Source organism: Tamandua tetradactyla, chromosome 10, assembly GCF_023851605.1.
Source record: "Tamandua tetradactyla isolate mTamTet1 chromosome 10, mTamTet1.pri, whole genome shotgun sequence".
NCBI lineage: Eukaryota > Metazoa > Chordata > Mammalia > Pilosa > Myrmecophagidae > Tamandua > Tamandua tetradactyla.
In genome coordinates this window covers 87,488,739-87,511,459 of record NC_135336.1, presented here as the reverse complement: position 1 = coordinate 87,511,459, position 22,721 = coordinate 87,488,739, and the positions used below count along the sequence as shown (strand labels likewise).

The window sequence follows — 22,721 nt, the reverse complement described above, 5'->3', positions numbered from 1 at the left end:
GGCTTTTAAAAATTATTTTTATGGAAAGAGGTGGAGTTTTCTTTGTTACTTTTTGAAGGAACTTGATATTTGCTTTGATGCTACTACAGTCAGAAATGCATTGAGATCAGCCTGAAAGAGCCAAATTGCTGTCTGTTTTAAAAGGCGAGGAAGATGTGAAGTCATAAAACGTGGTGTTTGGTAAATAAGTAACAACAAAAGAAATTTTCTTTAAAAACATGGAGTGATACCCATGTGTACTCAACTACTTTGGTATGAGTCCAAGACACATTTAAGCAAAAATTACTTCCTATCTCAACTTTCAGAATTCAGAAAGAAGAACAATTTTACCATTCCTGTTTACAGTCACACATTTTTGAGTGAAACAGATGTCCCATGGGGGCAGATTTTTTTCTACATATCTACTTTACTGACTTCAGATGGGAATAAAAACCACTAAGAGCTCCATGAAAAATTACTCCCTTGCAAGAAATGTTGCAGAAAACAATGGAACTGATATTTTGATGTGGAGCACAGGCTTAGACTATCCCATACAAAGTGGGGTCAAAGGTTTTTCCAATAGCTCAAATGTGCTGTGCATGAACAAAGATTTCATCCTGAGGCAGGAAGAAATTGAGTTGCCTAGCTTTGATCCTGGTCACCGGAGAGTGTTCGGGATAGAAGGAGAGGCTCTTCGACTATCACATTTTATAGTGCTCTCTACTAGAAGCTCTAAGAGAAAATCATTCAAAACTCCTTAAGAGAGGACCTGAAAGAGACCTTGAGATGTTTATCTTTTTCTTGCAAAAAGAAAAAGGGAGGTACCGAGGTTGAGAAGGCAGTCCTCTCGTCCTCACCACAGCCAGAGCAGTGCCAACAGCAACTGAAGGTTTGACGGGAACCACATTAGTGGAAGGATTTAAGAGGTCAACATCAGAGGTCATAGTGGACAGGAAGACAAGTTTCAAGACAAAATCCAGACAATGTCAGTGGGAGAAGAGGGGAGGCTGCAGCTGCAGAATCGGGTCATCAGATGTGACCCACTGGAGTGAAAGAATTGGAAAGACTGCCAAAGAGAACATGAAGACTTCCAGTCTGTTGTGGCTGGGGAAGCAAGGGACACATAAAACCGGTCCCTAGTGGCAGGAAGTTGGACGCATGGTCTTTGAGTTCTTTTCCTGTTCTGCTTTTGTGATTTCTAAGCAAATTTTGGGTAGGATGCAACAAGTTCAAGTTTCCATTGTCCGAAGTGAAAGATTTTTATGCTGAGCTCTTTTGTTACGTGTATACTGAGTTTTCCTCATTTATGCTTTGTTTTAATTGGTCAAGAAGCATGAAATGGAAGGAAACATGGCTCTACAACCTTCTATCAGTTCCTGCAGCTCTTCCTCTGGGATGGTCATATCAGATGGGCAAACCCAGAACAGTGATTTATTCCAACAGCAGTTCAGCTAATTCAGAGAGCTGGTTTACCCTTAGGCAAGAAATTCCAAACAAAAAACACCACCAAAAAAACGGTGGTGTCACCACACTGACTTCAGAGATATTTCTTAGTAAAAGATATGCGTTGTTCAGAAACAGAATCCGAATCCCTACACATTTTATTTTAACTAAAGCTTCTGTTTAGAGTACACCTTAGATGCATTTGGGAGTCTTAGCATGTATGGGGGGCCCTTCTTTCGGTCAAGATCAAGACAAGGGTAAATTGTTCCAGAAAATATAAGTAATAGTTTTAAATTAGAAATGTTGTGTTCTCTGACCCCAGGTAAAAATATAATATGAATGAAATTCTTCTTGAGAAGACATTATTTTATCTTTTTCTCATGGGCAGGCACCAGAAATTGAACCCGGGTCTCCAGCATGGCAGGCATGAACTCTACCTGCTGAGCCACCATGACCGGGCCTGAGAAGACATTATTTTATACTAACTTTTCCTGCTTACTCATCTGGCTCTTGTATTGTATCATGAAGCCAATTTCTCCCTTTCTAGAAGAGCAGTTTTTAATATGGCAGATGCAGCTCTGAGTGGTGTCCTCTCCCCAAAGATCCTGAATCAGTGTCCTTACTATTCAAAATCAGTCCCTTTTCAACCAAATTTCCTCTTAAATAGAAATTCTGCTGGCCAGAAATACCCCTATCATATCTGTTATGGCTTTTATATGTTTTGCTGCTTTCTTTCAGTTGGGAGAAAGAAATTAATTATTTTCTCCATTGAGCTCCAGAATGTACTTACTCAAGAGTTGTGATTGGTTCTTTCCAATCATTCTCTCCAGCAATTTAAATATTCTTAATTTCATATATTCTTGCTTTCAAAAGTTTATACAAGGCCTTGACTTCAACCTGAGTTGGTAAATTAACATTGGAACTTTTATATTCTCTTTCTGATGTTCCAAGATTACATTTCTTAAATTTAGGGAATATTGGAGAGCAAAAATCACTCTCGAACACATCTGAACAGTAGTGAAATTAATACTAGTTGGCCAAGTAACTAGAAATAACAGCACTGAAAAATTATTTTGATTTAGTGTAGTGAATCCTTGTAATTTTTTTGTTTCTGTTTGTGATTTCATTTTTTTTTTATTTAAAAAAATGAAAGACCCCCAGTTTTAGAAACTTTTGGTATTTGGCTGTTGGGTGAATATACAGAAACTTAAAAGAGTAAACCTTAAGGCTCCAGGATTGGAAAATTCTTTGTGGCATCTCAGTGAGATAGCATTATCTCCTTGCCTTCAGCTGTAGGAAATTTACTATCTAGATGTCCTTTCTGCCAGTTCTAAATTCTGCTCCAAGTACAAAAGAGTCATTTTAAAGTAATCTTATTGAAGACAAATCTTTAATTGTGGCTAGCTGATACTCCTGAGATCCCAGTGCTGTATTAAGGGACCTAGAGCCTGAAGTTCACTCTCCTGTGTTCCATTCTCTTAAGCTTCTGTCAAACCCTGCAGGCTGGATTCAAGACCTAAGAGAGCACTCAAACTTACAGGTTCTGTCTGGGATGAAGTTGGAGCATGTCATTCATTTGCTGCTCTGATTTGGGATAGTTTTTCCTAAATGAAACATTTAGATACAATTTGTATCCTAATACCATAGAGATTGCTAAAATGAATCTTGGAATCTGTTCAAAGACTGTCCTCACAATGTTTCCTGAAGTGCTGAACTGATGAGACACTCCTCATGGAAACTGAATGAGATCCTTGCCTGACACAAGATGGCAGTAACACACCATCTAAATCTTAACATATCGGCTCACCTCGCTTAGAGCTGTGTAAATCAAGTCAGGAAAATTTTCATGGTAGTTGTGTGTGTGTGTGTCTATGTGTGTGTGCATCTAATCTTGAAATTTCTGAGGAAGCCCTTTCCTGGACTTCCAAAGTTAAAAACACCTCATATTACAGTTTGTTCTTATGAAGACTAATCTATGTACTCCATGTCAAAATAAAAACACAAAAAGAACAGAATGATACAAAGTTTAGCAATCCATGTGTCAAGGGAAGAAGACCCAGAAGTCAAGGCCAACTTCTATACCATTCCCTCTTCTGTTCTTTCTTTCTAGGGAATAACTATAGAGTAGGATCTTTGAAACAATTGCGAATTCCTAGCACGCTCCACTCACTGTAAAAGTAGAGATACCTCAATTAGTTGAGTGATTATTTCTTCGTTGTTTTTGAGGGTTCTTTGTTTTTTAATGTCATGGTGTAACCTTACAAAAATTTGAAGTTTTGTTTCTATTAATTATCTGGGTTCAAAAGATACCACTTTTCTTGACCCATAAAGTTGTAACATTAAAAAAAAAAGCTTGTTTAATTTTGCTGTTGTTATTTTTGTTTATAAAAACATATCTAATGCAATATGTTATTACCAGTCCAGAGTATCAACTAGTAATTCATTGATTCAGCTGTACAAGTATATGCTAAATTTCAAAATAACATTAAAAAAAATAAAGTAAAATATCCAGCAGAATAGCATGTGGTTTCAACTAAAGTTTTGTTATTTAGCTTTACAAATCTTAGTAAAATTATGAGGAATGAGTCTTAATTCTGGCAGGTCCAGATAAAATTACCAGTTCCAGGATTGGTTTGTGGGGTTATGAAGGGGAGGAGAAGGAGGAGGGGCACAGATGGTTATTCTAGAATTCAGATTTAGAGTTACAACTTTCAAGTTGGCAGGAAAACACTGGCAATTTCTCAGAATTAAGCAGCCAACAAGTTTTATAGTACACAGGGTGGCAGAATTGTCCTTTTTGAATCATTGACCTTTTAAATCACTGATCTTAAACTTACTCAAGATTTAAATCTAGTAAAGAGTCACATGTAGTAATGGCAAGCAATTGTTGCGATAGTAAATATCCACGAACTTCAAGTTGCTATTACGTGCAATGAAACAAAATATATATTATGAAAAACATATTTATTCCAGCTTCTTAGGCCTTATAATTAGAGAAAGAAAAGTGAAAATATTAATGATTAACTTAATTTTCTTCAAAGTATTTAGTAATTTAAATAAAGTTAGGTAGTAAATCTTTTTAATAATTTAACAGTGACTTGTACTTTTTAAAAAGTTGCAGTAATAGCCTGAATATCCAAATTTTGATAGGATACAATCAACAGGTATAATTTTATTTACAATTTTAGTTGAAATTTTATTCAAAAACTAAATGTGCACTAACACCAGAATTTCTTACCTGAAAACAAAATTTTGTTTATCACATCAGCACATTAAAGCACCTTACAATAATGGAAAAGATAACAATATAACACAAAGACTACAAAATTCCAAAATGTTGCTATTTAAGAATTGTGTAAACTATAATAAATGCCAGTAATTCTAGTACACAAGACGCAAAAACAGTTCATTGAATTTATCTGAAATTGTTACATTAAGATTATCAGATACCATCATCATTAGAAAGAAATAAGTATATTTTCATATCATAGCAAAGATTGCGAGAAGTTAAACAGAACTCTGAAAAACTCTAATCCTACAATTGAACAACTATAGACTGTCTCCTATTTTATTTTCATAGTGGTTTGTTAGGAAAATGTAATTGAAAGTACAAGGGCTAGAAGAAGATTATGAGACTTAGAGACTGTAAGGAGAGTTAATTTTCTGGGAGCTAAAAAAATGCAGTCAGTCCTTCATTTGACCTCTGGAGAATGTGGTCTCCATCAGTTCTGGGAAATCCCTGGGGTAGGTGAGAACCCTACCAGAGTTTCTGGAACAGGAATCAGCTGCAGTCATGGAATCAAGTGCCACCCACCATTTAACTAACTCATGGGGAAAACCCAGCCTGGCATTTCCTCCTTTCGTAAATCTGCAACTACTTTCTTGGCCTCCAATCTCTCTAGAGGGCCGAGGTAGAAATGGGGGCAGTCTCCAATCCCTTAACCTCTGCATGAGGTTGCACAGTTTACGTAGAGCAGGTTTTCCTCCACCATGCATCCTGGTCACTGAGTTTGGGTCTCTTTTGACCACCCTCTCTCATGGGCAGAGGGTTGCTTCTGGCAACTCCTCTGCTTCCCATCATTTATTGCTGCTCTGACCCCATCCCAACAAGAACAGGTGAAAGGGGAGTTTGGGTTAAGCAAGAGGACACCAATGCCTGGTTATTTCCAGTGGTAGATTAAATTACATACCCCAATTTAGATATGTCTTTAATCTTAATCCATATTTCTGTGGGTGTGAACCCATTGTAAATAGGATCTTTTGAATATGTTATTTTTAGTTAAGGTATGGCCCCACTGAATGAGGTTTTTTTTACTGGAGTCCTTCATAAGCACAGGAAATTCAAATATAGCCAGAGAAAGTCATAGGGTAGAGCCAGAAGCCAGAAGTCAACAGAAATTGGAAGAGAAAAGAATGGGCATCGCCATGTGATGGGAACGCCAAAACCCCCATGATTGTTGGCCAGCGACAATGCCGCCAACTTAGGGAGGAAGTAACCCTTCCAGTTTGTGAAATGATAAGACAATAAATTCTTGTTGTGGAATCCAACCCATTGTATGGTATTTCTCATAGCAACCTGGAAAACTAAGACATTCCATCAGGCAAGCAACTTTCAAATGCTTCTGTGGGCTTTTATTTTACAGAAAGGTGTGGAGTAATGTCCATTTGACATTAATCTCTGTCCACAAATGCGCTCAAACACCCCAGGGGTTATTCCAGTTATACAGTCACTCCATTCTTTCCTGCTCCTCACAACCTGCTACGTAAGATAAAACTAATATGTGTTAGTTTGAATCCATTGACAATCAGATGGTAAATGAAGGAAAAACACGATAGCATATATATTGAAAGATAGACTTTGATTTGTCAATATATGACTTATATTTGGGAAAAAACCCCAGAATATCATGTAAGATAGATTTACAATTGTCAATATATGACACCTGTGTATGGCCCATCATAGAGAGGTGACAGTTTTTTTTTTTAATATAAGAGAATTTGTATTTATAAATAACAATGTCCTCTGTTGCTACCATGGTGCGTGGGAGGGGAGGGAAATGGGTGAGGAGGAAGAGAATTCACATGTACTGAAGAAACACTGTGTTCTGTGCACTGTACTATTCACTTTAAGCTTGAAAACTCCACAGTAATAACTGTAAGGCAAGAAGCCCCACGGTAAATAGGACTGTAAGTAGAACTTTGACTTTTAGCCAATTGACCGTCCTCTTTTCTTCCCATTTTCAATGGCTGTTAAAGAAACAGAGGGCTTACGCTATGGTGTATGGTTGATAATGTTCATAGTATAACATCCATTTCAGGAGCATAGGTCTTGCACAAAGGAATATATGTCTATTGGCAGAACTTCAGACACTAGACAGTGGCTGGTAGGGACATGGTTTAGAATGAAGGAGGGACAGCTTGGGCCAGGTCAATACTGACGGTACTGTTAATTCTCCAGGCACGGGATAGGCGTGCTCCCATATTAATTATTTTTAACGTGTTTTCTAGTATCTTGCAGATCAATAACTAATAGGGTGCAATTTTACTTAATTTAAATTGGTTTAAGTTTGAAGTAATAGTATTCACCCTTCAGTCTGAACTATGGTTAAGCCTTTGAAGGATGCCTTTACATCTTAATTGTGCAATTCAAAATTCTCAGCATTTAACTGTATCCAGGAATTAGTGCAAGCACAGCTGATACATAAACAACCACAATAGTTTAATAGCCCAGAAGCCCAAGGAATGAAAGAAGCAGACTAGTGTTTTATGGCTCTTTTGCTCTGATTTATTTTTACAAAAAGTCTCAAGACACAGAAAAGGTACTTTTCAAATGTAATCGAGTTCAAAATAGTAACAGCCCTGTTTAAGAGTGAATACCTCCCAGAATTATATTTGCCAGATTTTATTGTTCTAAGGGAGAAAAGCAATTATGAAAGATTCTTGGTAAATACTAGTTGAATCATTTTGATATAACTTATTTCTTGACTTATGGTAAGAGTTTTCCTCCAAAACAAGCATATATTTCAAAATAAAAGAGTGGTACATTTTAAATTATAAATAAAAATAAAAACAGTTGATGTAAATGTCCTGAGACCTGAATTCAAATCTACTAATTAGTCTTTTATCGGTCTAATATGCCTTGCCAAAGCAATCTTCTGCTGAACTGTAGTTTGGTTTTTCAGTGAACGTTGGTTTGCATATCTTTCATAAAGGGCAATATAAAGAAAGCAAAATAGAATGAAGAGTTATTTTGTACGAAATGATAGGGCATAGAACTATTATTTCATCTCAAAGCAGACATTAAGACATCTTTTCATGCAATTCTAAGTGAAGAAGACCACACTTTTATCTCTGCTTAGCTTTTCATCAAACCCATCTCTCTAATTCCACCATGGCACCTGAATTCTATGTATTATTCTAGAAACACCTTCCTCTCCTATTCTACCTCAATTACCACATCCAAAATATTGATATGTATTTATCGATAGGAACAAAACCAACCACACACGATCTAGAGAAATTATGGGAAAGAAGAAGAGAAAGAAGAGAGAAAGCTCAAAAGTGTCACGATGGCGATTATATAAGAAAGTCCTGGTTCTTGGGAAATACACGCTAATAAATTTAGGAAAGGAAGGATGATATCTGTGACTTAAACTCAAATTTTAGGCTTATACATTTATATCACTGTTTTAAATAGATATATAGATAGAATAGAGGAGGCAGAGAAACAGAAAGAAAACAATTTTTGGCAAAATATTAATAACTACTGGGTATGGTTAAAGGGTTCAAGAGAGCTCTTTGTAACTTTTCTTTCTTTTTTTTCTGTAACTTAGATGTTATTTCAAAATAAAATATTAAACAATGTATAAAATAGTGGCAGGAAAGAAAATCATTGGTAGATGTGAAGAGGAAGGAGAAATTATTTAGCCTTTAAATAGTTTTGACCTTCAATTTCTTCAGGGGCATTGGTTAGTAAACTCTTAGTTTTTTCTTTGGAAAACTGATAGCAAACATAATACGCAAACCAATACAAAATAAACAATTATGGTGCTCATAAAATTGAACTGAAAACATATTTAAACTTCATCTCTTCTTTAATCGCAGCACTGGTCTTCTTCAGGGACATCCAGGTTTTAAGAGAACATAGCAAATCAGTGCTTTTATCCATGGCTGAGAGAATTCAGAGTCAAAAGGCTACTCTGGAGGCTACTCTTAGATACAAGTTTCAGCTAGAGATTGCCACCTGTCATAACTTGCCAAACCCCAACCAGAACCACTTCTGCCAACCCTAAAGAATACCTAAAGCTTTATAAGAGGTTTTACAAAGGTTCCATGTACTGGGATCACTCTCCAGAAACCCTGTCACCTCAAGATGGGTTCCTAGGCCAGATAAGTCCTGAAATGCAGAGACGCCAGCAATCCAGAACATCACACTAGTTCCGTGCTCCCTCCCATATTACTGACAGTGCTTTCCAAGATGAAAACATTAGAATGAGCATAGCCCAAATAACCCTAAATAGTGGGCAAAAGATCAATGGATAAGGAGGAGCTAAAACAGAGAAGGTAGGGCTTAACAAATGGGTATGTGTGCTGAATCATTATACGGATATTTCTTTTAGTCTCCAGTGTCTTAGGGCAGCTTGCAGTAAAAACCTAACATTGTGGAATTGTAACCCATACCAAACTCTGAAATCTGTTCTACAAATAATTGTTTGTGTGTGTGCTTTGAAATTTATTGCTTTTTTGTATATATGTTATATTTCACAGGAAAAAAAAGTCAATTGTGATGATAAATGCACAGCTATATAATAATACTGTGAAGCATTGGTTGTACTCTTTGGATGATTACATGTATGTGCATACATAATATATATTAATAAAATTGCATTAAATTAAAACAATACTTCCCCAAAGAAAATCAATGCTTTATTCTATACACAAAATATTTTTATACTTTAAAATACAACTATTTCTACTAATTTTCATGACTCTAGCCAATATTTATTTTGGAAAAGCACTGTCCTACATTTTATTGAGATTCTTTCTTCTCAAAATTTTGTACAAAATTCAGCACATCAAATGATCTGACTATCAAATGGACTCCTTGTTCTTTTTTTCCCTACAACTTCGTTAATAAACTATTGCTTTTATTTCCTTAGAGTTGATTCCACTTATATTATGTTTTGTGTTAAGAATTAAGTCTTAAGGGTATTATGTAGGCTGACTACAAATGTTTAAGAGGAATAAATGCCAGTGAAATGTTCTTTAGAGCAGTGTTGAGTAGAATGAAGGAATTATATTTCCTTTTTCTACAGTGCACTGTGACAACCCCAGCGACACTCATAGGGATGCTCAAATCAATTCTCACTTCTTACTTTGCTCTAATTGTCAAAATCATAACACATTTTTGCTTCCTTCCTGTTCTTACCATGCTTTTCTCATTCAATAGTTTCTAAATGCTTTTATTTTTGTTTGCTTTGCTTGTTGAAAAAAGAAATATGCTTTCTTTGCTATATTAATCCCTAATATGATCTAACTTTTTGCTCATTCTAACCTATTGCTAAAAATCAAATTTTCCCTTTAAAGATCAACGATTTCCTGTTCTAATTTGGACCAGTAACTTTATATATCAGCTATGATTGCTTATACAAATGTTTGTTTTACTTGGAGTTTCTGTTTAATTTTTTTCATTTTGTGCATTGATTACATCCTTGATTTTGTCTCTTCCCTCAGTGATGCTATCTATTCTACAGAATTCTTTTGCCTGGAGACCACTCTACTGGAGTCCATCTGTTCTTAACTATCTGGACTCATTCCTTGCTGTGACCCACAGCTGTCATCCTGAGATACTTCAGAACTTCCAAGGGTTGTCGAATTTACTGATTTTTTGATCTGATGCTGTCTTTCTTTTTGACATTTCCCCCCTAATTTTTCTGGAGCATAATATATCAGTTAGGGTTCAATAAGAGAAGCATAAAATAAGGAATACATTATCGGGATGAGACCAGGCATAATTGTGGGCCCTGGTGAAGAAGTCTATGAGAGGACATTGCATTGCTGCTGGTGGTGGAACTGAAGCTGTTGTGGGTCCGTGTGTTCGTCTTCTGGTTGTCCAGAAGCAGAGCTGAACATGAAGTAGGAAAGAGCACAAATGTCATGGAACTTGCAAGAAAAAACTGGAACCAGCATCAGGATCTTACCTTTTCCAATCTTGATATGAGTGTCCTGCAGTAGGAATTGATACCCTTCACCTGGAAGCAACACATGCATCTGAAGCTAAAGGAAGAGATCTAGCAGCTGAAGGCATTGTGGGCCGAGCTACTTCCCTGGCCCACAGATGATCCAGCATTCAGTGACAATGCGTTTGAGCTGCATTGGCACCTGGAACCCCATAGTGACCTCCAGAGATTAATGGCCACTGCTTCCCATGTACTGTCCAAATTTTGTACAATATCCATTTTGGCTCACAATACCTCAGAAACATATAGGAAATAGAATTCTGGAAGACCTCGCTAAGTTGATGCCATATAAACCCACCACAGTCTGCCCCTTGCCAAATTGGCATCCAAACCCAAGTCATTTAACAGATAAAGTCACAGCAAAAGCATATTTCTGCATAATGACTGACCATATATATGCTAAACCTCCTCACTAGAAGAGGACACAATGCCCCTTTGGCCATCATTTGATGATGCTTTTTCCTTTTCTAGCTGAATCTCACTCCCTCTTCATATTCTGTAACTTAAATTCTGAGCTATAAGGTAACAACTATTAACACATTTTATATTAAGCAATAATGAATGGGAGAGGAACATTTTTTTTAAGTGGTTAACGTATCCACTAATATATTCATGTCAAAATAAATAAGAATATTTATACTCACAATGTAATCCTTATTTCAGGATCTGGTCACAGTGTCATGGTTGATATTTATAACTATCTTCTGTCACTACTAATTTTATATTCCTTTTATTCTCAGCAATTGGCTGGGCTGTTTTTTTGCCTGGTGTAATAACGTAAGCCTTGGGAGGACACAGTTAACAATGTTTCTATGTCTATTTCTAGTTTGTTTATATTTTCCCTGCTATTGTGAATGAAATTCTATTTCCTTTATATTTTCTTAGTGATTTTATATAAAAAAAGATTATTTTTGCATTTTTATTTCATAACCAATTAACTTGCTAAATCCTGCTATTTACTTTATCATGTTTGCACATCTGTTTTTTAAGTTTGAAAGTCACAAAAATTGTAAACAATGATAATTAGGTCAAATCTTTGCAAATATTTTTCTTCATTTTATTTTTTCCTGACTTATTCCATTAACTAGAACTTCTAAAATAATGCTGAATAACAAAAGCTAGATTTTTTTTTTTACTAATTTTGACTGGCAATATGCTTTATGGATTAAATATATAGTTGGCATTAGTTTTTAACCAAGTTGTACTGTAATCATCTGTTTAGATGCAAAAGGGCAATTATGACTTGTGGTGGTGGTGGAATTTGAGATGAGGTTTTGGAGACAGGAAGTCATTCAATTTGGCTGGAGAATAGTGTATGACTGCAATTAACAGGATATTAGGTAGCTTGAGACTGTGTTTTGAAGGGGTCAGACATCCTTATTCAAGCATTTACTTTTAATCTAGTAAACCACATGGCTATGAAGTTTATGAAAAAAGATTTATAATGTCTCATTTAGCCCTGGGATTTCACAAAATCTTTCAATCTAATGTTTCCAGTTTCTTCGTATTCCTTAATGGAATACAAAGCTGCTGGCTTTATGTGAGAGCTAAGTGTTTTGTCCTTTTAGTGTTAGGTCTTTGACTGGGTCTTTTAATTTTTTTGTATAAGTGGTTACATTCATTGAAGAGACAGAATGAAAGGGACCAGACATACGATGAGGAAAATGACACTAGCTTTACTTAGTAATAGACCAGACAAACAAAAAAATGGTAAATTGTTATTCTCAAAGGCAGATGTGACTCCTCTTCCTGGAATGTGCTAATGTCTGCTCTTTCTTCAGGTCTCAGCCTCACACGTACCTTGCTGTCTCTATCAAGTTCACCTGACTACTGGACAAAAGCAGTTTGCACTGCTGTGGACGTCTTTGAACACTGTCACTGCACATCTTTGGGAACCATAATGTAATTAAGGCATCCAACAAGAGGTTACTGTCACTCAAAGTAGGTCAATTGGTCTGGAGCATCTCTGTCAGTTGGGAAGTCCCATGGCTGGCATCTGCCGGACCTTTCATCCTGGGCTCCATTGCTTTCAGCCTCTGTTCCTGAGGGGGTTCCTCACTTTGCTTCTCTGGGGCTGGCTTTCATCTCTTGGCATCCCTTAGCTCTCTCCAGATTCTGGTTTGCTTAACATATCATGGTGACGTCTACTGGGCTCCAGGCATCTCTAAACATCTGTGTCTCTATTTTCCATGTGTTCACATCTGTGTCAGCTCCACTGTGAAGTTTCTGTCAGCTCTGAGGCTTCTGACAGATTCTGTAAGGTCTGTCTGCTCTGAGCTCTCTCTAAAATGTTTCCTCTTTTAAAGGATTCAAGTAAACTGATCAAGGCCCACCTGGAATGGGTGGAGTCACACCTCCATTTAATCAAAAGATCATATCCACAATTGGGCAAGCCACATCTTCATGGAGATAATCTAATCAAAAGTTTTACGCTACAACGTTGAATCAGGATTAAGAGAAAGGGCTGCTGCCACAAGTTTGAATCAGGATTAAAACATGGATTTTCTGGGGTGCATAATAGATTAAATGGCATACATGTCTTCCTCAGTAGATCATATACTCTGAGAAAGGAGGGATGGTGTCTACCATTTATTCCTCTATCCCTGGTACTGAACACATTTGTCAACACAAAGCAGACATATATTGAATATCTGTTCAACAAATGCAGACCAGTATGTCTGTGCGTATGTATGTATGTGTGCACACACAGATGCCATTGGGTGTTTTAATAAGGACGACAGGCAAATTGAATGCCCTCTGAAGAAATTTCCTTCCTACACAGATCCAATTTCACATACTATTTCCCGGTATTCACACCAACCAACGTCTTCTTTTTTTCCTTAACACGTTTTTATTCTCCAGCTGTATTCACTTGGAGTTTTGCTGTTTAAGGATTTCCTGACCACTTTGGTGTGAATTTCATCTTTATAAATATTTTCTTGCTTTTTGCTCCTGGGACCTATCCTGTGAGGTACTCGGAGCAGCTGCTATTATGTCATTGGCAAATAAGGAAAGTAAGACTTACAAAAGGTGTAAATTTTGCCATCAGTGGTAATAAGGACTTAAATTCAGATCCTTTGAGTCTTCATACAGGCTGTTAACCACTACGGCACACTGGTATTTGAGCTTTAAAGTGTTTATTATTGAGCTGAATTTGAATAATACACAAATGGAAGCATAAAATGGATTTCCTCTTTTTAGAGCAGTGGTTTTGAAACAACATTATATTGCTCAAGGGACAAAGTAAACGCAGGTTTTTTGCTTTAGCTCAGTCACATGACCAGTGGTTAGAGGCCATTACCAATAAAGATAATTCCTAAAAGCATTTGTAGACATTTGACATGACCCAGTTTAGTATTGTAAACTGTTTTTGATTTTTGGCTTCTTCCTAGTACAGGATCTGGCTCTGGTTTGCTGGTCCCTATGTCACTAACGTCAGCGCTCTGTTTGGGTAAGAGGCTCAGGGTGCCTCTCTCACATCTCTGTGGTTTGGAAAACTGAAAGTGGCATCTCATTTTCTCTACTCTAGGACTTGCTTCATCATTTTGAAATAGTGATGACATTTAATGAACACAACCCTGAAAACAAAACAGCCTTTTGCTTTGGTTTAAAATGCTTACACAAAGCAAGTATTCAGTATGCAAAGAGATACTTTTAAAATACCAAAACAGCTATTTTTAATTAGGGGAAATTCTTTGTCAGGGTTTCACATTTCTTCAGGTGTGAAATTATTTTAAAACATTCTAGCTCCTTGTACCTGTTTTTTTTTTTTAAAGCAACGATACAATTTTATCTTCTGATTGATTAGAGAGAATTTGAGCTTCAATTTCTAATATATAGATTATTGTATGGGAGCAAGTCATAATTCTATTAAATCTGTTGCTCATTACAAAGGGGGCTTAAATTACCTTAATATATACCTTCAAATTCTTTTTCCATGTCACTTAAGTCATATTTTCCTCTGAATCAGGATACCATGAAATCATACATTATGACCGGATTATGCAAAGGAGTTTAGAAACAGCAAGCGTCAAGGATTTTTAAGGTGATTAATAACAGTGATGATTTTGTTCATCGTCAAATTTCATTCACCGACTTTATGAGAGAGTTCCTAGATTGACTTTGGCATCAAGTGTTTCCCTATTTCCAAAATTGCAGGAATTGACCATGAGCAAGCAGCTCACGAGAGGCAACAAACACCACAGACGGACTGCGCATTTTACTGGGCTTACACACTAGCATTCACCTTGTGGCTGCTGGGAGACTGACTGAGTGGGGGTTGCTCAGGTAGCTTTGCCCTGTCTGTACTAGTCAGGTATGTCTATCCTCTGTAATTAGTGCAGCTCATGCTGATTCAGTGTGTCTTCATCTTTGTGGTTTGATTTTTCTTGCCTTAGTTAAGTCATCCTATTCTATTGATTCTCAAATGGCTCACTTCCTTTTCTCCAGGCCCTTATTTTAAGTCATTAGGAGTGGTCAACGTTTCCTTTAAGAATAATTTTTTAAAAATCTGTGTCTTCCAAGGGGGCTGTCACTTTTGCAAAAAATGGAGTTGAGCAGCTTTATTTATTTCTTTCACTGAGTGCAAATGAAAATGCTGGACATTACCAGTCTGGGCTTTCTTTTTGTCTTTTCTATCCCAGACTTGAAGCCAAAGAAATTAGCAACCTGGAAACACCCAAGATTGCAGAAAAAAAAAAAAAGGCCTCTAGTAAAAGCCTGTTCTGTCTAATCAAAAGACCAGCAATGAGTAGCCTGGCAAAAAAGAAAGTATTTAGACAATAACCACTCTATTCTGATCAATAAACACAGCAAAAAATACAGCTACGCTCCTACCTCAGCAAGCAAAGGTCACTTGAGGAGCCTATACTGGCACCCTTGCCAGGCTACAGACATTCCAGATACCCACCAGGCAGTGTTAGAGGAGATATAAGAGGAAGCCCAAACTCCCATCCTAACTGAGTGATCTTGCTTCAGTCCTCTTCTGCTTGTGGTGAAAGTGGAGACTACTTGGAGAGTTTGGACTTGCACCTCTACCTGGCAAAAGGTTCTCCTTGACCTTCTTTTTGGGGTGGTATCAGAAGAAGCCAAGAAGGGAGTAAGGGCTTTCACCACTGCCCAATGATAATGCCACTCTCCTGTGGTGTCAGTGAAGGAAGTATGGGGAACTCATGCACTTCTATCCATCTCAGTCACCTCCCTAATGGTAGAATTACCACACCTGCCCTATGGTAAGGAGAATCTTCTCCTCTCCTTGGTATCAATGTAGAATGAGGGGAGAACTTGCACTTCTGCCACCTCCAGAGGTAACAAAGAGGTGCTTTGGAAATGTTTCCTTCAGTATTTCTTGTAGTTGATGTCTGTTAACAATGAATTTTCTGTTTTACCAGCTACCACCATACACAAGGGAAGTGGAGAGGAGATTTTGGTAAGGAGCCAGCTGTCCCTGTCTCATAAGATAACCAATAATTTTAAGTGTCTTTATAAATTACTTATCAATACATTTGTGTATAATATGGATAATTTAACAATTCTAAAATACAAGAAAAATTATCTTTAGAGAAATGAATGTCTGGATGAAGAACTTCCAGTTTGTAGAAGTTAAAGCCCAGATGTGAACCCAGAACTTCTCTTTCCAAATCTCATGCTGTTTCTGAGAGATTGTTTAGAAAAAAAGGAAAAAGAAGTGACTGTGTTTAATGTGTTTTAGTGTTGGGAATTAATGCATTCAAATGATCAAATAAATATCTGAATATATTTTTCACTAGTGACACATGGCCAAAAATTTTTAGAGTTAAATATTGTATTTTCTTTACAATACTAGAGCTACAGAACCTAATCCCATTAGTGAAGTGAACATGGCTATGTTTTTTATTTGATAATTCAAATATTGACCACAGTTTTCAACTACAACTTTTTCCTCTTAAGAGGAAGCAACACTTATTTTTGTGTCTGTGTGAATGGGAACTCATAATTCATATCTGCAAATCTCTGAACAACAGATATATTTAGAAGTTTATTTAGGATGTCAAAATTAACTATCCTGATGCACAGTATACATTAGAAAATTGCTTCTTATTAGTCATTTATTCTTCTCTATTATTTTTAAAAAGTCACTGAGAAATAACTGCTCAAAAGGAAACTTTGAACTAACTGTTCCAGTGCTTTTAAAAAGGCATAAACCATAAGTTAAAAAGTCTAAAACTACCTATTGTTGGCAATTTTTATGAAATGTAATCTTCATTATGGGGGGAATTTTATTCTTTTTCACTCAGTTTAATCTATATTCAGCTCCAAACCTACTGGACATTCGTAGAATCATGATGTTTAAAGCTGGAGAATAACTTTAAAATCATCTCGCCTAATCTCCCATCCAGTAGTTTCTTAATATAGTTTAAATAAATTAGATAATGTCACAGGGTTTTTTTCCTTTCTTTCATAGATTATGCAATTTGAGCTTAATTACTTGACCAAATTATTGTTGTTTATAACTTTCTAACTTTCTTGGTGGGACAGAAAGAACGCTGATGGGCTACCTGTCCAGGGGATGATGTTATTGCCAATTGGTTCTTTATTTTTGTGGGTATGGTCTTGTGAATTCTGAGGCTCTTCTTAGTTTTCGTTACTGTAAATTATTTGAATATATCCTTTAATTGTGGAAATTATGTTTTCTAATCCATTGGGGTTGTGGAGGATAATCTTTTCTGGTGGGACATCACAATGATTAACTGCTGACTAAAGAAGAAAAGATGAAGTTTAGCACTCATTGCACAATCTTATAGACATAATAAAATTTGCAATTACTGTTATAAATTATCTGTTTTTGGACTAAAACTTATCTACAAGAAAAATTAAAATTAGTCAATGAATAACTGTGATTTCTCAGATAACTCATCAACTTTGCTGTGATATCGTGAGTTTGTCTAATCAAATGTACTGGATTTGGCAAATAGTTAACAAATGCTGTATATTAATGGCTTTATCACCTTGACAGTATCTTATACATGGTAAGATTGGTGTCAGATTTTTAACATCAAACTTGGCTTGAATTCGCCATCTTTCACAAGATAAGATTATAGATAAGCTTTGTTTGACATGAGTTCCAGTGATTTGGGAGAAGAAATTTATTCAAGTTACACAATAACAGACTGTCTTCTACATGTAGGGATTTGTGGCTCACTGTCTGAAGCATAGTCTAGACAATAGCAAATTCCTCAATTCTGAACAGACTGCATATAATAAATTTTCAACTTCAGCATTGATTTAGTTGAAATGTTTCGTATTTCAATGTTGCGTTCCATTTGATTGTGCTAAAATGTTGGACATGGAGATAGAATTCTGGTGTCCTGATTCCATGACCTAGCTATGAGGTTGTGCCTCTTGGATACAGCCCAGAGGACTTTGAAGCATGCCCAGAACTCTGAACACCAACATAACTGCAAACACTAGACTTATTTCTTGTTTGTTCTGTATTAAATACCAAAGTAAAATGCTCAGTACACAATGAGTCAGCTTGTTCCAGTGTGTAGGTCACATCCTAGGAGCTAGCTTGGCCATCTTGGTAATTGAGTTAATTATTACAAGTCATGAAGGATAGTAAAGAAGTAATTGATTGAAAGGTATGGCTTCCAAACTTACATGATTTTTCCCATAAAATATGGCTCGGTCAAATAATGTAATTATTTTACTAGGAGCTTGAAGATGAAAGTGCGATTTAATAAATTAATTCGTTCATTTATTCAACAAAGATGTCTATTGCATACATTGTGTGATTCTGGACATTCTGATGAATAAAACAGTAGTCACATGCTTATATTTCTCCCTCAAAACATACAATTTAATTGAGAGTATGTTCTAGTTTGCCAGCTGCTGGAATGCAATATATACCAGAAACAGAATGGCTTTTAAAAAGGGGAATTTAATAAGTTGCTAGTTTACGGTTCTAAGGCCAAGAAAATGTGCCAATTACATGTCTATAGAAATGTCCAATCTAAGGCATCTAGGGAAAGATACCTTGGTTCAAGAAGTCCGATGAAGTTTAGGGTTTCTCTCTCAAGTGAGAAAGCACATGGCAAGCACAGTCACAGTTTCTCTCTCCGCTGGAAGGGCACATGGCGAACACAGTGTTATCTGCTAGCTTTCTCTCCTGGCTTCCTGTTTGATGAAGCTCCCAGGAGGCGTTTTCCTTCTTCATCTCCAAAGGTCGCTGGCTTGTGGGCTCTCTGCTTCTCGCAGCTATGTCATTCTCCTCTGCTCTCTATGAATCACTCATTCTCCAAAATGTTTCCTCTTTTATAGGACTCCAGTAAAACAATCAAGACCCACCCAAATGGGTGGAGACACGTCTCCTGCTAATCCAGTTTAAGAACCATTCTTGATTAAATCACATCTCCAGTGAGATGATCTAATTACAGTTTCAAACATACAATCCTGAATAGGGATTAGAAGAAACAGCTGCCTTTACAAAATGGGATTAGGATTAAAACATGGCTTTTCTAGGGGACACACATCATTTCACACCAGCACAGATAACAATATATGCAATTAAATGTTGATGACAATGCAAGATAACAGCTTCCCACAAATGTTGAAAGGCAGAATGCTACTGAATGCCAAAGCTGGGACAAATAGAATGTGAGTAGAAGGAGAATTCACTGTAGCCTGGGTTATCGAACACTGATTTTATGGCAAAGGTAGGACTGACTCCAAACCACGAAGAATGGAAACAAGTGAAATGAGGAAACAAAAAGAGAATAAAGGGGGTCAAGGCAATGAGGTGCGAAAATGAATGCTTCAAGTGATAGTGAAAAGCTATTCTGACATGGTTATAGCATCAATGTATGTGGGTTACTTTTGGAACCAGCAGTGATACAATTAGCTAGTTATATGTATCTGCCTTCCATGTTCCCTAAGTACAAGATAAACGAATAGTGATTTCAAAGGAATACAGAGACTGTATGATATTTATGAACTACCTCATTCATTCAGCCTTTATTTGCCTATTCATTTAATCAACAAATTAGTATAATATGCCTTTCTTGTGTCAGGACCTGGATCCCACAAAAAAGTGAATGATAAGCATGGAACCTACCTTCTTGGAGTTTATAGCCTCTCTCTAATGTACTAGAAAAAGTAAAGAAATCCATTGTAAGGATACTAAAGGGTTTGTAAACAAGTTGCTGTTAGAGAGAAAAGAAGGGAATCTACTTAGAGAAGTTATCCAGAGAAAGTCAGGAAGTTGAAGAAAAATGTGTCAATTTAGCAAGATAAAATAATCCTTCTGAAAAAACGTTACAGTTAGATTGATATCTCAATGATAAGTATGACTTGGGAAAATGTATAAGGAATGCATTCCAAAAGAGAAAATAGTATGAGTGAAGTTTGGAGGGAAAGAAAACCTGGTTCCTGCTGGGAAAGCTATGGACACTTGCTAAGTGGCCGTCTCCAGCTATCACCTATTCTCTGCCTCCTCTTCCATTGTGCTATTTCCATTCTACAACCTGGGGTGGTGGTTGTGTCTATTGAAAAGTTCTGACCAGGCCTTGAACCCAGAAACTGGGAACAAGCAGTCCCAGAGTTTTATCAGGGCAGTAATTTTCAGTGACAGGGCCCTCTCCCCCCATTGTGGATAAATACATCATTCAAACAGTAAATTTGTCTGTCTTCTGCACAGAGTCATTTGGAGCAGCCATCTGCCACCTGCCCAACTTGAATAGTTTTGGCCACCCTGGGAGACTGACCATGATGGGATTTCTTCCCCTGCTCTTTTGGACCCTTTGTGTTGTGTAAATAATTAAGTAGTCATTTGCCCAACATTTTCTGTTGTGTCCTGAGCCTATGTTCCCATGACGCAATGTGTAGCCACTCACTCCACAGTTCCTTTCGCCCAGAGGAATGGGGGTTGGGAAGAAATGTAGCTGGAGAGAAGCAATATTGGCAATATCATGAAATGTCTTGTGATATTACCTGCTTGTCTAATCTTAAAAATTTATAAAGCAAGGTATGAATTAGATATAAAAAAAAATCAGAATATTCCCAGATTGTGAACTACTTGTGTTTCAGAATAGGGAGACTGACAGGAACTGAGAAAATTCACCCCCCAGAGAGCAGGACCTGGAGGTCCAGATCTTTAGCAGGCCAAAATCCCTGGTGTTGAAAATAGGATTTGTTGACATTTTCTGTACAACGAGGTTTAATTCTCTGTGTCTCTTATGCTTTCCTACCCTGCATATTTCTATCAGCAACATGGTAGACACTTGATCATACTCAAAAACAAAAACTTTTCTCCAAAGAAGTCTTTGTTTCAAAAAGTATTAAGTCTAACAGAGGAAGAGATTCTGACTTAAACAATGACTGTGTATAGCATGCTTTTTTTGTAGAAGAAAAACTTCAGTATAGCCCTCATTCCATCATATAATCATTTTAGATAAATCACAATTTCACTGGGCCTTTGCTCATTTTTAAAATTTGCAAATATGCTCTACCTCTCAGAAAGCCAGAGATTCCCGAAATTCTTGTGTGAGTTGTATGAAAAGCACTGTGCTAGATCTTATGGCTAAGATGGACCTAAATAACAGAGAAAAGAGTAGCGGTATAGGGTGGTGCAAAGACCATGACATATAAAATCAAAGAACTGGATTCATGTTCTGATTCTATCAATTATTAGCTAGAAGACTATATGCAAATAATTAAACTCTTCTCAATTTCTTCATTGGTCAGGTGAAGAGAGGGTGACGAGAACTCAATATAACTCTATGTGAAGTCATTTTTTTGAAATAGGAAACATCCTATACATACTCAAATTCCATCAGTACTTATGAAAACTGATCTCATGAAGTCTTTAGACCAATTGAAAAGGCAAGATTAACACAGGTGAAAAAATAGGAAATGAGAGGCAATTAAACTCAGAATGCTGAGAAATTATGGAAGCATGTTTTATAACTGTATGTAATTTAAGACAAGCTTAGATCCAAATAGTTCCAGTAGGTATAATTTGCTCAAAAGTAAATTAGTAGAGGTGAAAGGTTTTGTGTCACATATTATTATATGTTTGTGAAGTATAGGATATTTTATTTCTTAGAGTTCATGTCAACTTCAGAATAAGGAAATAAATCTGAAGAGTAACATAAGTGAGCACAAATATTAAAAAATAGAAAAAAATGTGATTTGGACTTCTTTAATTTCCTGTTAAGTCACCATATGAGGAATTCTTCAAGCTTTTTTGGTGAAAGGGAATATGAGTAAACATATTTCTTATATTTAATGACTGTTGGCCCAAATCAGACAAATGTTTTTTAATATCAATTCAAAACTATATGACTGCCAGCTATTGGCAATTGCACATTGCAAAATGAGTTCAGTGGTCAGAAGGAGGGTTCCAAGTCTCACAGTTGTATTAAAAAGTCAGGCTATGTCTATAAAGCAGAAACAAACACTACCTTGGAATAACAAACTGTCTGATATTCTTAGCCATCTTAACAGCACATTGGAAAATAAAATTAAATAAAGCTGGTATCAATTGTGTTGTTTGAAGTGGCCTCCAATTCAATATTGAATGGAAATTGTAATTTGGTAACTATGTGTAAATCCCTAAAACAACTGGTGCGTGTAATAATCAAACCTTATGAGTTTTCTGTTTAACATGATAGTGATTCAAATAAAGCCTAATGTTGTGGTACATAGTAAGTTTTCAAGGAATGTTAGCTATTTCACTGCTATGACTAAGGTTCCAGTATCAGAACAAGCCACAGGGAAGGAGAAATAAGCAATCATCACACAATTTTCTGTGCTAATATAGAGTTCAGAGATTTCTTACTTAATCCTGCAGTAAATTCATAGTAAAAAGGAAGGCTTTGAGGATTAGGTCAGACTAAGTGGGAAAGAATCAATACTATCTACTCTTCTATATTTTTAAGAGTTAAGTTATACAATATCTTACAGCTAGTAATATGTGTTGAAACAAATAGGACAAAGCAAAAGATTATATATAATCCATTCATATATATACACATATATACATACACACACACACACACATATATATATATATTTTTGTATGCT

The 22,721-nt window shown here is 36.4% G+C and overlaps 1 long non-coding RNA gene across 1 annotated transcript in view; it reads left to right on the top strand.

Annotated features, from left to right (window-relative positions):
- Positions 1 to 16,106, top strand: part of LOC143648029 (uncharacterized) — a 369,585-nt gene extending 353,479 nt beyond the window's left edge. The window contains exons 2-3 of the long non-coding RNA XR_013158331.1: positions 12,443 to 12,602; positions 16,052 to 16,106. This is a non-coding gene — a long non-coding RNA (uncharacterized LOC143648029). The remainder of the gene's footprint in view (positions 1 to 12,442; positions 12,603 to 16,051) is intronic.
- The last annotated feature ends 6,615 nt before the right edge of the window (positions 16,107 to 22,721 follow it).